Genomic DNA, 12,724 nt, shown 5'->3' on the forward strand with positions numbered 1-12,724 from the left:
GGATTTCAATCCCCTTGCGCTACCTGAAGCCTTTGTTTAATCTGTTAGAACATTCTGCCCTCTAATGGCAGAAAGTTCTAATAGCCTTATAGCCCTTCGTAGCAGGGCTATACTGGCTATTAAAGTCCTGCTACCTTGTTACAGTCTGTCGCCTTCGGCTCGGGCCTTTAACGCTGCAGCGGGCCTTTAATAGCCAGTATAGCCCGCCACGGCTGGCTATAAGGCTATAATAACTTCCTAGGCTCCCTTAGACTCTATTAACCACATCTTTTCTTCGCCATCATATTTATTTGACCCCTCACATGCATGCATCTAACGGCATCTAAGGATCAAAAAGATCGAACACAAAGAGCCCCAGGCCCATCAGGCATTGCAGTGCCGGCTTGACGAGGAGCGTCCTATGATGAAGCATGACACCGTATTGAGTGTGTGACCGTATCGGGTGTGTGAGGGGTCCATGATCTGACCACTCAGGTCCCTTGTGATTCTGAGGATCAGACTGTTTTTTTTTTTTTTTTAAACCGTTTTTATTGCAGATTCAAAGGTTCAACACAGCTATCAGGATACATTGATTCCCATTGTTAGCACCCGCCCCAACATTCGTTCAGTTGTTCGTCATACACAGCCGTTTAACCCACATCCCAAATATATTGTTCTTGGGCACATTTCGGCAGCCGTGGTTGTTATGTTAGGATATCTTGCCGTCTGATTTTGATTTCCCCCCCTCCCCTCTGTTAGTAACCGAGTTTTCTCCCCCCCCTCCACTTATTCCTATAGTTCTCTCATTCCCTTCCTTCCCCCCAAGTGCCCTCACCTGCGCCTAGAGCCGTATGAACACGTCAGTGTGGTGTCTAGCAGGAGTACATAACCATTTACAGGGTTTGTGTGATTGGTGAGAGTGTGACGGCATTAACGTTATTATTGGCAGGTTCCTCCTCCACCTCTTCTATCGTGCTATCCCGCAAAGCTTGCACCAGTACCTCCCACGCCATTGCTGCCTCCTGAGCTCTATCATCCGGTTTACGGCGAGCCAATTGGTATCTAATTGTGCTCTCACTCGCCGCCCATTTCAGGAACTCACTCAACCAGCGCCTATGTGTGGGGCCCGTTTTCGACTTCCACATCCTTGTTATTTCTCTTTTGGCCAGTAGGAGGCCCATATCTATAAATCTGCTGGATGTTTTATTCTGTGTGAGGGAGCCAGTGTAGTATGCTGACAGCCTTATCGTATTGTAGGTCCCTGTCCGTTACTTCATTCAGCGTGTTACCAATCTCTCTCCAGTAAACTTGTAGGAGAGGGCAGTCTCTTAGCATGTGGCCTAAGTCAGCTCCCACCATGTTGCACCTGGGGCATGCTGCAGTATCCGCTCCAAAATATTTCCCAATCTTACTCGGCGTTAGATAGGCTCTATGCAGGATGTAAAAATGGATTAATTGGAATCGTGCGTTCCTCGTGCTTTTCCTGGCTCTCCACACCAATTGTGCCCACACGGTGTCCGGGATTTCAGTCTGGAGGTCTAGCTCCCACTTAGTTTTAAGCGCTGTTAGTGGTTGCAAGGTCTCTCTTAGCATCCTGGAATATAAGCATGTCACCGCCTTAAAAGTGCCGGCTGACATCATGGTGTACTGGCACGCCATAGTTGTAGCGGGCTCTGCATCGCCCTCACCACTGCCGCATGTAGCAGATAGTCCCCTCTCGGGAGGTCATAACGCTCTTGCAGCGTCTGGTATGGGGTCAACACTCCATCGTCGTACAAGTCACCCAACATCTGCAGTCCCGCCTCCTCCCACAACTGCAAGCGCGACCAGTCGCTACCATGAGGGAGTGCCGTTATCATGCCCAACGGAATCTCGGGCGCATATGGGTGTTTGACTCCCACTCGTCGCTGCGAGCGATTCCAGCATAGTCGGAGTGTCTGTTCCTCCAGGGATAACTCATTGACTTCCAGCCTCTGCTGCAGGGTGATGTATGCCAGAACATGACGTGGGGTACCCCTATCTCTCTCTTGTTCCGGCCCACTGTACACTCTCGCTACCTCCTGCGTAAAGGTCTGCAATTGAGCCGTTAGGTAGTAGAGCTCGAAATCCGGGACCGCTAGGCCTCCCTCGTCCTTCGGGCGGATCAATGTAGCTAACGCTATTCTGCGTCTACCCTCGCCCCATAAGAATGATATTACCATCGATTTCAGTTGTCGAAAGACCGCGCTAGGTATCCATATGGGAAGCGTTCGAAAATAGTAGAGCAAGCGTGGTAAGGCAATCATTTTTAGTAAAGATATGCGGCCCGTCACAGACAGCGGTAAGGTAGCCCAGAAGGACATGCTGCCCTTTAGTGCGCGTATACAGCGGCCCACGTTACCTTCTAGCATATCCGCAGCCGCATGGTACACATGCACCCCTAGATAATCCAGGCAACTAGGCTCCCATCGAAGCAGCGGTCGGGTGATGGGTTGTCCCTCGCCCTGTCGCAAAGGAAACAGTTTTGGCCCAGTTGACCCGTAGGCCTGACAGCCTACCAAAGAGCGCGAGGAGTCTCTCCGCCCCCACCACGGCCTCCTCTGCATCCTCTAGGAATAGGAGAAGGTCATCCGCGTATAGCGAGATATAATGGTGGCTCCCCCTATATTCCAAGCCTTTATAATAGGTTACCGATCTAGCCATTGCCACGAGAGGTTCCACTGCCAATGCAAACAGTAGGGGGGACAATGCACATCACTGTATAGTGCCGCGGTGTACCCCATATTGGTGCGACACAAGGGTGCCCACCCGCACCCACGCTCTCGCCGACGCATACAACACTCTCGTCCAGCTTATATAGCCGACCCCGAGGCCAAATCGCCTCATGACCCTATACAGGTATTCCCACTCTAAACTATCGAACGCCTTCTCAATATCGATTGATAATACTAAAGGCATCCTCGCTCCCGGCAACGGGTCTCCCATCAGCCGAATTAGTCGCCGAATATTGGTGGTAGTATTTCGGGTAGGTATAAACCCGGATTGGTCCCTATGGACTAATTCCTGCATATGCTGCAGTAGCCTGGTCGCCAGGATTGTGCTCGGAATCATATAATCCGTTGTTAACATGGATAATGGCCGATAGGACGCCGGACTGGTGCTCTCCCTCCCTGATTTCAACAAGGGGATCATCAGGGCCACACGCATGGACTTCGGGAGCCGTCCCCTGCCCTTGGCTTCGTTATACACTGTTTGAAGCCTGGGGGCTAGCTGCTCTAAGTATCGGCTATAAAATTCTATGGGCAAACCATCCAGGCCCGGAGTTTTGTTGCGAGCCATCCGCTTCACTGCTCCCCTGATCTCCGCCAGATCTATCTGTCCACCCAGGGCCTTCGCCTGTTCGTGCTCCAGTTGCGGCAACTGCAGCCCCTCCAGGAAGGTATCTATTTCCTCGCCCTGACCTACTAACGCACTCTTGTATAGGGTCTCGTAGTATGCCTTGAAGCTGTTTAGGATCTCCGCTTGCGTGTTACACGTATGGTCCCCTTCTCCCGTTATGGACAGGATCGGGTGGCTACGTCTAGCGGGGTTGGCAAGCCAAGCCAGCAACGTCCCGGCCTTATCTCACTCTGCATGTGCCTTTGTCAGGTAAGTCTTGTGGTCGAAGCTGCGGAGCCGCTCCACCTCCACTGCCACAGCCTCCCGCGCCCCGCAGACCTCTTCCTGAAGCTCAGGGTGATTAGGGCGCGCTATCTCGGCCTCTCTCAGCTTGTCCTCTGCCTTCTCTAAGTCATCCAACAGGGTCCTACACACCCCCGCATATTTCCCTATGCAGTGGCCCCTGACTACAATCTTGAAGGCATCCCACTCCGTCGCCCTTGAGGTCGTAGATCCTTCATTTTCTGCGAAATATTGAGTGATCCTTTCTTCCAGTGCTTCGCGAAACGGTGGATCGTCTAATGTATCCGGTCTCAACTGCCACGTCGGGACCCGTGAGACCTCGGTCATCCAATCCAGCGTCAATAGTAAAGGGTTATGATCAGACAATGTTCGCGCTAGGTATTCAGTCCAGGCCACAGCAGGGTACACAACCGGAGAACACAGAAAAGCGTCAAGGCGGACGTGGAGGTCATGGAGGCTGGAGTAGTACGAGTAGTCCCTTACTGTTGGGTGTTGTGTATGCCAGGCATCTACTAGTTCCCATCTCTCCTGCCATTCTAGCCTACGCTTCGCCATACGGTGCACCGGGGATGTGCCCAGTGGCGGATGGGATCTGTCTAGTGTGGCGTCTGCTACTGAGTTAAAGTCCCCGCCCACCAAGATAGGCCCTGTTAGATAACTCGCTAGTGCACCGGAGAGCTTCGCAAAGTAGGCCACCTGGTCTATATTGGGGGCATAGACGCTACAGAGTACTATGTCTCGACCCCTAAGCTTGCCCTCAACAGCCACAAATCTACCCTCAGGGTCCACTACGTGCCTAGTCACCTGAAAAGGGGTCCCTGCTCGTATCCATATTAGCGCCCCCCCGGCAAAGGCGGAGTACGCGGTATGAAACAAGTGCCCTCTCCACCTACGCTGCAGCGCAATGCCCTCCTGCTTCGTTAGGTGTGTCTCCTGCAGTAGCGCGATGTGAACCCCCCTGCGGACCAAATAAGCATGAATCTTATGTCTTCGTGTCATAGTGTGGAGCCCCCTCACATTCCAAGTCACACATTTTACTGTTCCTGTATTAGCCATTGTCCCACATCGTTCGACAAAATGCAACAACAGCCCGTCTCCCAGCGCTTGTGGAGGCACCCTTCCAGCCCCTCGCCAGATCCCCCCCTCTTCCCCCTCTCCCCCTTGCCTCGAGCTCCCCCAACTACTTTCGGCTCCCACCCCCCCAGAACAGGACCTAGCTTCGACATAGCTACTCCCATCCAAACTGAGAAAGAGCAACTGTGTTCAACTATCCACCTAGTCCGCAGTCTACACTACGGTAGCCTTATGGGCTCAAAAGGGCGTGGCCTGGCCTCGAGGACTGCATTTTTAATCCCGTCCCCCCGCCCGACAATCCCCATTTTAACTCAGGAAACTCCTGAATAACAGCTGCCTGCACCAGCATCTGTGGCAGTAGACCCAAAGACGCCACTCATTACGAGGGTCATGCGGGACTCTTAGCCATCCACAATTTCCCCAGACGTCTGTGGGGTGATCTCAGGGCCCTTCGTGCTTCCGATCTCCGATAGGTCCGTTTCTGAGCCCGTTGCTATGGTCTGCGACGCCGACCCCCGACCCGACCCGGCCTCTGCCAACCCCGATAAGTCAATCACAGCCTGAAGCGGCGCTCTCCGTTCGTCCTCCGTCTGGGACTCCGTTGGTTTCCTGGATCTTTGCCTGCGCTTCCGAAGCCTCTGTGATTTCCGCACCGGCTGAGGATGCCGCTCCTCCTCGGCTCTGAAGCGTGCTCCGTCCGTGCCCGCTTTATAAGTGTCCCACCAGTCCCAGGCCTCCGCCGATGAGAGAAAGAAGAGCGATTTGCCGTCCAACATCACTCGTAGCCTGGCCGGGAACAGGAGCGAATACTGTATACCCTCAGTTCTGAGTTCCTTCTTGATAGATAAAAAGGAGGCCCGCAGTTTCTGAGTCTCGAACGTGTAATCAGGGAATAACGTCACTCTGCTGTTATCCACGTGAAAGGGGCCCGCATCTCTGGCGCGTTGCAGTAGCCAGTCCCTGTCTTTGTAGTGCAGTAGTTTGATTACCACCGGACGAGGCGGCTGACCCGGTTTGGGAGGCCTGGCCGGCACTCGATGCGCCCGTTCCAATGTGAAGAAAGGTGAGAGCCCCTCTGGTGCTACCTCCGTCATCAACCAGTTGTCTAGGTAGCCAACCATGTCATCCCCTTCTTTTTTCTACGGAAGGCCCACCAGGCGTACATTGTTGCGCCTGCTGCGATTTTCAGCATCCACTGCTCGTCTCTCTAGGGTCTGAATACGGTCAAGCGCCTCCGCCAGCCGTCCCTCCATGGATTTATGTGCCGGTACTAGGTCCTTCAGGGTGTCTTCCGTTTCTTTGACCCTGTCGCTCAGCTTTCCGTGATCAGCACGCAGGAGTCCTAGTCCCGTGGCCACTTGTGCTATATCTTGGTGCAGGACTTCTTTTGTGGCCGCGATAGCCTCTAGGGTTCGTTTCTGCAACTGGAGTAAGTCTGCGGGGCTCTGCGCCGCGTCGTCGGGCGCTTCCGAGCTCGAGCCTCCGTCCCCTTTCGCTCCCCTGGGCTTTCCCATTTCGCCGTGCAACGACCACCTCGATCCACGCAAGTGCCTGGAGGGCGTGTATATATCCCACCAAAGGCCCCCAGTAGTCCTTGGATGCTCGCTCCGGGAGATCAGGCCTGCAGCCTCCCAGCGACTCACACCCACGCACCTCCACAGCTCTCCAGGGCCAAGGGTTTCTCCCTAGGCCGGGCCCGCCCAGTGTCCACTACCGGCGCTCCGCCAGTCTCGAGCTCAGCGGGGGAGGTAGGTCGCAATGGTGCTGCAGGAGCACCCCAGCCGGGGTAGCTCGGAGTATGTGAATGGCTGCTCAGGTCCACGGCGGCCAGTGGTTGCGTGGGGCAAGGTGTCCAGCAAGCCCAGCCGCAGGCAGCAAACTCACGTGGGGCCCCCCGATCCGCCCCAGCCCACAGCGGTCCTCCGAGTTCGAGCACCTCTCCGGAGGTAATGGAGGCCTACTCCACTCCACCGCCGGGGTCTCCGCCGTCTCGGGAGGCGGGTTGCACAGGAGACAGTCGAAAGGAGCCAGAGGCCGCGATCAAGTCCCCCGCGAGAGGCTCGGCCCCGCAGAAGGTCTTCCAGCCACCGCGGCCGGTGCAGTGCAGCTGTCTCAGCCCCCGTCGCCCAGGCGACGCCAGGCGCGCTCAAGGGCCCACAACTCCACCAGGCCCAGAAGCCGGGGCCTCGCGTGTGCGGATTCTCCTGGGGGGGAGGAGTCTCGTTATTCGCCGCCGGGGCTGGGAGCCGGGGGTTGCTATAGCTGGGAATGCCGGTCCTACAGAGCTCCAGCTCCGCTTCCGCTGGATGTCTGCCGAAGCTGGTGAGGTGCACTCAGCCAAGGCGCAGGCGGGAAGCAGGGACAGCGTCTCAGAGTCCGCTCTCGCCCGTGGCCCAAAAGCCGGGGTGCTATGCCGGCGATCTCCGAGGGAGGAGGAGTCACAGCAGGTCCACCCTGGGCCGGGAACCGCCTCTGCTATCACCGGGAGGCGCGGGTCTCCCCGGGGAGGGTCCGTTGCTTCGTGCGAGGGCCGATCTCCCCACACCGCTGCCGCCAGTAGCTGGGTCAAGGGGCTCTCCTATTCCCGGAGCTCAGGCATGGGAAGGGCCGCCATTTTGCCCCGCAGCTGGACCTCCGCTGTTCTGACGTCGTTCGTCGTCCTCCTGTGGCTATCGGGGCAAAGCCCAGACCTGGGCAGGCGCTGGGATGCACGGTAGGCTCACCCCAAGTTTCAGGGGGATCCCACGGCCGTAGGCGAAAAATTTAGCGGATTAGCGGGCGGGGGTCAGGAGCCTCGTTAGGCAGCGACCATCCTCACCGGCTGCTAGCCACGCCCCCGATCAGACTGGTGATTCCACACTACATAGTGGTAATGAGGGCCACAAGAGGAATTACCCTATTGAATTGTTTATATTACATGTAAATAATGGCAGTGTTTCCCTCTAGGCCTAACTCGGACACATGACATCAACTCCGAGGTCATAAGCCAACTAAAAAGCTATCTGCAAGAGCAAATACTATTGCTAAAAATTGAGCAGCATATGCTAAAGGAATCTGAAAATTTACACTAAAAAAACAAGCTAAAAGCTGTTTAAAAAGGTAATCATGCGATTTAAAAGCATTATTTCTTTAAGCAGAGGATATTCTTGTTCGTACTGCAGAAAAGCTTGTTTTGTAGTATAGAATCAAATCTGTAGTCCACATCTGTTGCGGTGAGTGAGCTAGCCCATTGTATGCATCGTGGATGTAGAGCTTTAGCGTTTGAAACATTTGCTTTGATGACAGCCTCTAAGTTTGGCACCGGGGTCACGACAATTATGCGTTTATCCTGAGTTAGGGCTCGCTCTCTCACCACAGCAGTCTGTACTGTGGTCACGATTTTTTCAGTACGTGCAAAACGGATTTTAGCATTAGTGTATGAATGCAATCTATATGTAATTGGTACTGTGTCACCTTCATTGAATGTGATGTAAGTGTATCCTGATGCCCTCACGATGGCATGGATCAACAGGTTCGTTGTGTTCACACGTGTGTAAACGTTTGGAAGCTACCATGTCAGCTTGTACAAAACATAAAATATTTGTGCGTTCTTGTGTCCAATGTGAGCTTTAGAAGTCTGGGTGTATCAAGTGGTAGAGACGTTTAACCTGTTCTGCATAATCTGGAATGTATGGTCTGCCAAAATTTAGGAATCCCAATATGGATTGTAATCTTTTCAATGTTGTTGGAGGTTGAAGCAGCACACATTCCTCTAAGTATGTCGCATGGCTTTTGCCTTCAGTTGACAGCTCATATCCCAGAAAAAGGACATTGAGGTGGACACATTTTGATTTAAAAAAAAAAATAATTTGTAACCTTTGTGAGCAAATCCTGAAATTATACGATCTACTCTGGTCATGTGTTCCATTAGGTTATCATCAGTCAGATATATGTCGACAAAGCATAACCTAGGAGAGCCTAGAACTGAAAATGCGGTCAGATGTCTGCCTTCAGACGCTATATTCTGGCAGAAAAATCCATTTGAGATATCAAGTGTTGTTTTGTATTTCTTCCACACAATGTTGTTCATTAGTGCAGCACTGTATGCATTCTGTGCTGCAAATGTGCGAGTAGCTGTGTTTAAGTGTCTGTAATCTAATAATAGATTATATGAATGGTCTGGTTTCATTACGGGAAACAAAGGATTATTCATAGATGACGTGCAACTTTCTATTACCCCTTGATATTCAAATTGTTCTAGAATTTCTCCAACTTGTTTTTAGGCTACCTGTTTAATTGGGTGTTGTCATTGAGGTTGTGGGGTCGTCCTCAATGGGATTGCATGATAAGGGGAACCATCATCTCACCCCATATGGTTGCGGTATAATGCAGGAGCTAGTGCTAATGCCCACTCCTTGTCATATGAATGTTTTACTGATCCTGGAACAAGGTCGGAGTAAGCAGGTAAAATTGCTGTTTCCCCATTTGGGCACTCAATTCGGAACTCAGGTGGAAAATCCTTTTCAGCCCAAAAAATATTGTAACCTTGCGTTGAGTCCTCCCAAAAGAGTACATTGATGTTTTTGGGTGTGTCTCCCTCCAATTGGAGTTGTATTTTGTATAATCAGCTCTGTTACCACCCGACAATCCATCCGGTTCTGGTGAACTATCATGATTTCTGCCGTGCTGTCCAGCAGTGTCACTGCCCATTCCCAGTTCAGAAGCAGAGCCTTCAATATCCAAGGCATGCCTCTCATTGAGTCCGGCTACCTTCTTCTTTTTTAATTGAGACTTGGCAGGCTTCAGTTTATCTTCCTGTTTAATTATGCAGACAGATTGTTAATTATGCAGTCAGATGAGCGTTGTGAGTCCTTCGGTTTCACATGCTCCTCCGATCTGTGCTCTGACCGACCACTTCTCTCCGAATGTTTATCGGATAACTACTGAAAGGAACAAGATGAATGTGTATCAGTATCCTGATACCTGTTAGGTGGTCTAATATCACAGTTTTGAAGATTATATTGTTTTAGTAGCTTCCTGTTGAGGAGACTCACTCCATGATTTTGTCTTGTCTTTATTTTTTTGTTTATTGCCCTACTTCTTCATTGTTGAAGAGTTGGGGGCTTGCTTATACTTTTTAGAATTACTCTTCAATTGTGGTTTACCAGGTCTGGCTCCCCAATTATCTCTACCTAGCGTAGCATAGGTACTGCGATAATTTTAGGCAATTCACCCTCCTGCTGTGCAGGAGTCAAATCCTGTATGCGCTAGCGTATAGCCAATGCTGCTGCTTCCTCCTTTATGTTGCTTAACATAATGGCAGATACATGGCGAAAAATTGCCCATCAGTTTTATCCCCAAGACCCGGGCAGGTGCTGTCCCGTACTCATTCTGGAGCAGTTTCAGCACTTCCGGCAAAACAGCCAGGGAAGGGGTACCATGCATTCTGGTGTATACTGCAGCAAAGACTGTACCCTAAGTTCTCCAGTCTTCCACGGGGGGAGTCATAGGCAAGTGGTCAATATTCTGTGTTTTTCCTGCAGGCCCGTATGCGGAAACACTGTTTCAAGCTGGATTGGTTTTTGCGCAATTCAGAAATAGAATCTCCTCCTGTCTGATGGGAACTTTTCCCAGGACTGCATTTAGCGATTGTGGGCTTATGCCCAGGGTAGCCAATTGGGGTTGTGCAGCCTAGAGCCGGGTTTATTTTAACATTGGAAAATGTAGGCTTCGATTTCAAAATGGTTGTTGCCACCTGCAGTTATCTTATTCTTACACGCACTCATTTCTCTGCTTTTCTTCACTGGTTACACAGCGTACAATAGATATTTTGAACACATGTTTTGAAACACAATGTTATTCTTTCATGTACAACGTGATGGATCTTTCTCAAGCTTCACGTCCATGCTGTGTTAGCAATGAATGATTTCCCAAGGTCTCACCTATTGGGTCAACAATGTGAATCTCATGAGAACTTAACGATGTATGTACTAAATACTTACGTGTTTCAGTAGCACCGGGGATAGGAACTACATTATATGAATCTGTGGGACAGTGTGCTGAAAAATGTGATTTTAAACTGTATTGTTCTTCCTTTAAAATCATTGGATGGTATTTCCAGACCTTTGCACATTCACACCAAATGTATGAATGTAATTGTAGTTCACTCTATCAAATGAGTCTTACTCAGAGGGTATTAGGCTCACTCACCCCTGATCTTTAGAAGGCAACACTCTGTCAGCCTAGCATCTTATTTATTACTTATTTACTTGAGTTCCATTATACTTTGTTCTGTTATTTTATATGTTGCATTTTATTCCGAGCTTCATGCTTTCAAATGATAAATGACTAATTAACTGACTCATTTCCATGTAGTTTGTTTTCTGTAATGCCTTCAACCTTCAATAAACCTTAATGATTTTCCCTATAATATGTTTCAGTCTTTATTTTAAAGCCTAATGGGATTTACATTGGATTCTGAAATGTTATTTAATTTTTCATTTATAGGCTGAGTAGATCCAGTGAGGAGCAACAAAATTCTAAGGGCAATAACACCGTTCTGGGTTCATCAGTAGCACTTTAGATTGAAAACCAGGAAAAAGTGCTACCTACGGTCATTTGGGCTCATTCAGTAAGTCACTTTTGCTACAAACTGTAGGCCAAAGGCTAGATAGACCATATCTTCTTCCTCCCAACACTACTACTGTGACAGATATTTCTCGCATAGCTGGGGAGGAACCTTATTAAATTTACTGTGGCCTCATCGCTGCAACTCGGACTGAATTTGGTAGCTATCTTCTTTACTCATCAAGCTCTGTAAAAAAACAAAAATTGCCAATTCCAATTGAAAGTTGGCAAATGCTTCACAATCGGATTGTGGGGTTGAAAATTCTACTACTCTGTATGGCAATAAAAACAAACTCAGACTCATTTAGTGCAATAATCTTACATAAAGAATCTATAAAAAAGCATCAGTGGAAAAGAAAATGAATCACTGGTTTTCCCAACGTCATAGAGAATGACATTGCTATAAATTCTATCTGAAGTGGCAATTACAAAGCACTGCTACAGAAATATATTCCTCATGGTGGCGCCTGTTGTAGCGGGCCCCTATCAGGGTTGCCACGTTAGGGGCCTAAGAGGAGTAGCGCAATGTAGACCTTACACTTGGTCTGCACTTAACTCAGTTCTTCTAATTATGGGGACCAATCAATCAATCAATCAATCTACTTGTAAAGCGCGCTACTTACCCATGAGGGTCCCAAGGCACTGAGGGGAGGGGGGGGGGATGCTGCTACTGCTCGAAGAGCCAGGTCTTGAGGACACTTTTGAAGGAGAGAAGGTCCTGGGTCTGCCGTATATGGGTAGGGAGGGTGTTCCAGGTTTTGACGGTGAGGTAGTAGAAGGATCTACCACCGGAGGTCGTTCGTTGGATGCGGGGGACAGCTGCGAGGCTGGCGGAGCGGAGCTGGCGGGTGGGGGTGTGGAAGCTGAGTCTGCTGTTCAGGTAGGCTGGTCCGGCGTTGTGAAGTGCTTTGTGTGCGTGGGTGAGGAGCTTGAAGGTGATCCTCTTGTCGACGGGGAGCCAGTGTAGGTCTCTCAGGTGGGGGGTGATGTGGCTGCGGCAGGGCACGTTGACGATCAGTCGGGCGGAGGCGTTTTGGATGCGTTGTAGTTGTCATAGGTGTTTGGCTGGAATTCCTGCGTAGAGTGCGTTGCCGAAAACCAGTCTGCTGCTGACAAGTGTCTGTGTCACCGTTCTTCTTGTTTCGGTGGGGATCCACTTGTAGATCATGCGGAGGGTGTTGTAGCAGGAGGAGGAGACAGCGTTGACCTGCTTCGACATGGAGAGGGAAGAGTCGAGGATGAATCCTAGGTTGCGTGCATGGTCGGTGGGTGTTGGTGCTGCTCCCAGTGTGGTCGGCCACCAGGAGTTGTCCCAAGCTGAGGGGGTGGGTCCGAGGATGAGGACCTCCGTCTTGTCCGAGTTCAGCTTCAGACGGCTGCTCCCCATCGAGTCGGCGACGGCCTT

Source organism: Lissotriton helveticus, chromosome 1_1, assembly GCF_964261635.1.
Source record: "Lissotriton helveticus chromosome 1_1, aLisHel1.1, whole genome shotgun sequence".
In the NCBI taxonomy this organism is placed as follows: domain Eukaryota; kingdom Metazoa; phylum Chordata; class Amphibia; order Caudata; family Salamandridae; genus Lissotriton; species Lissotriton helveticus.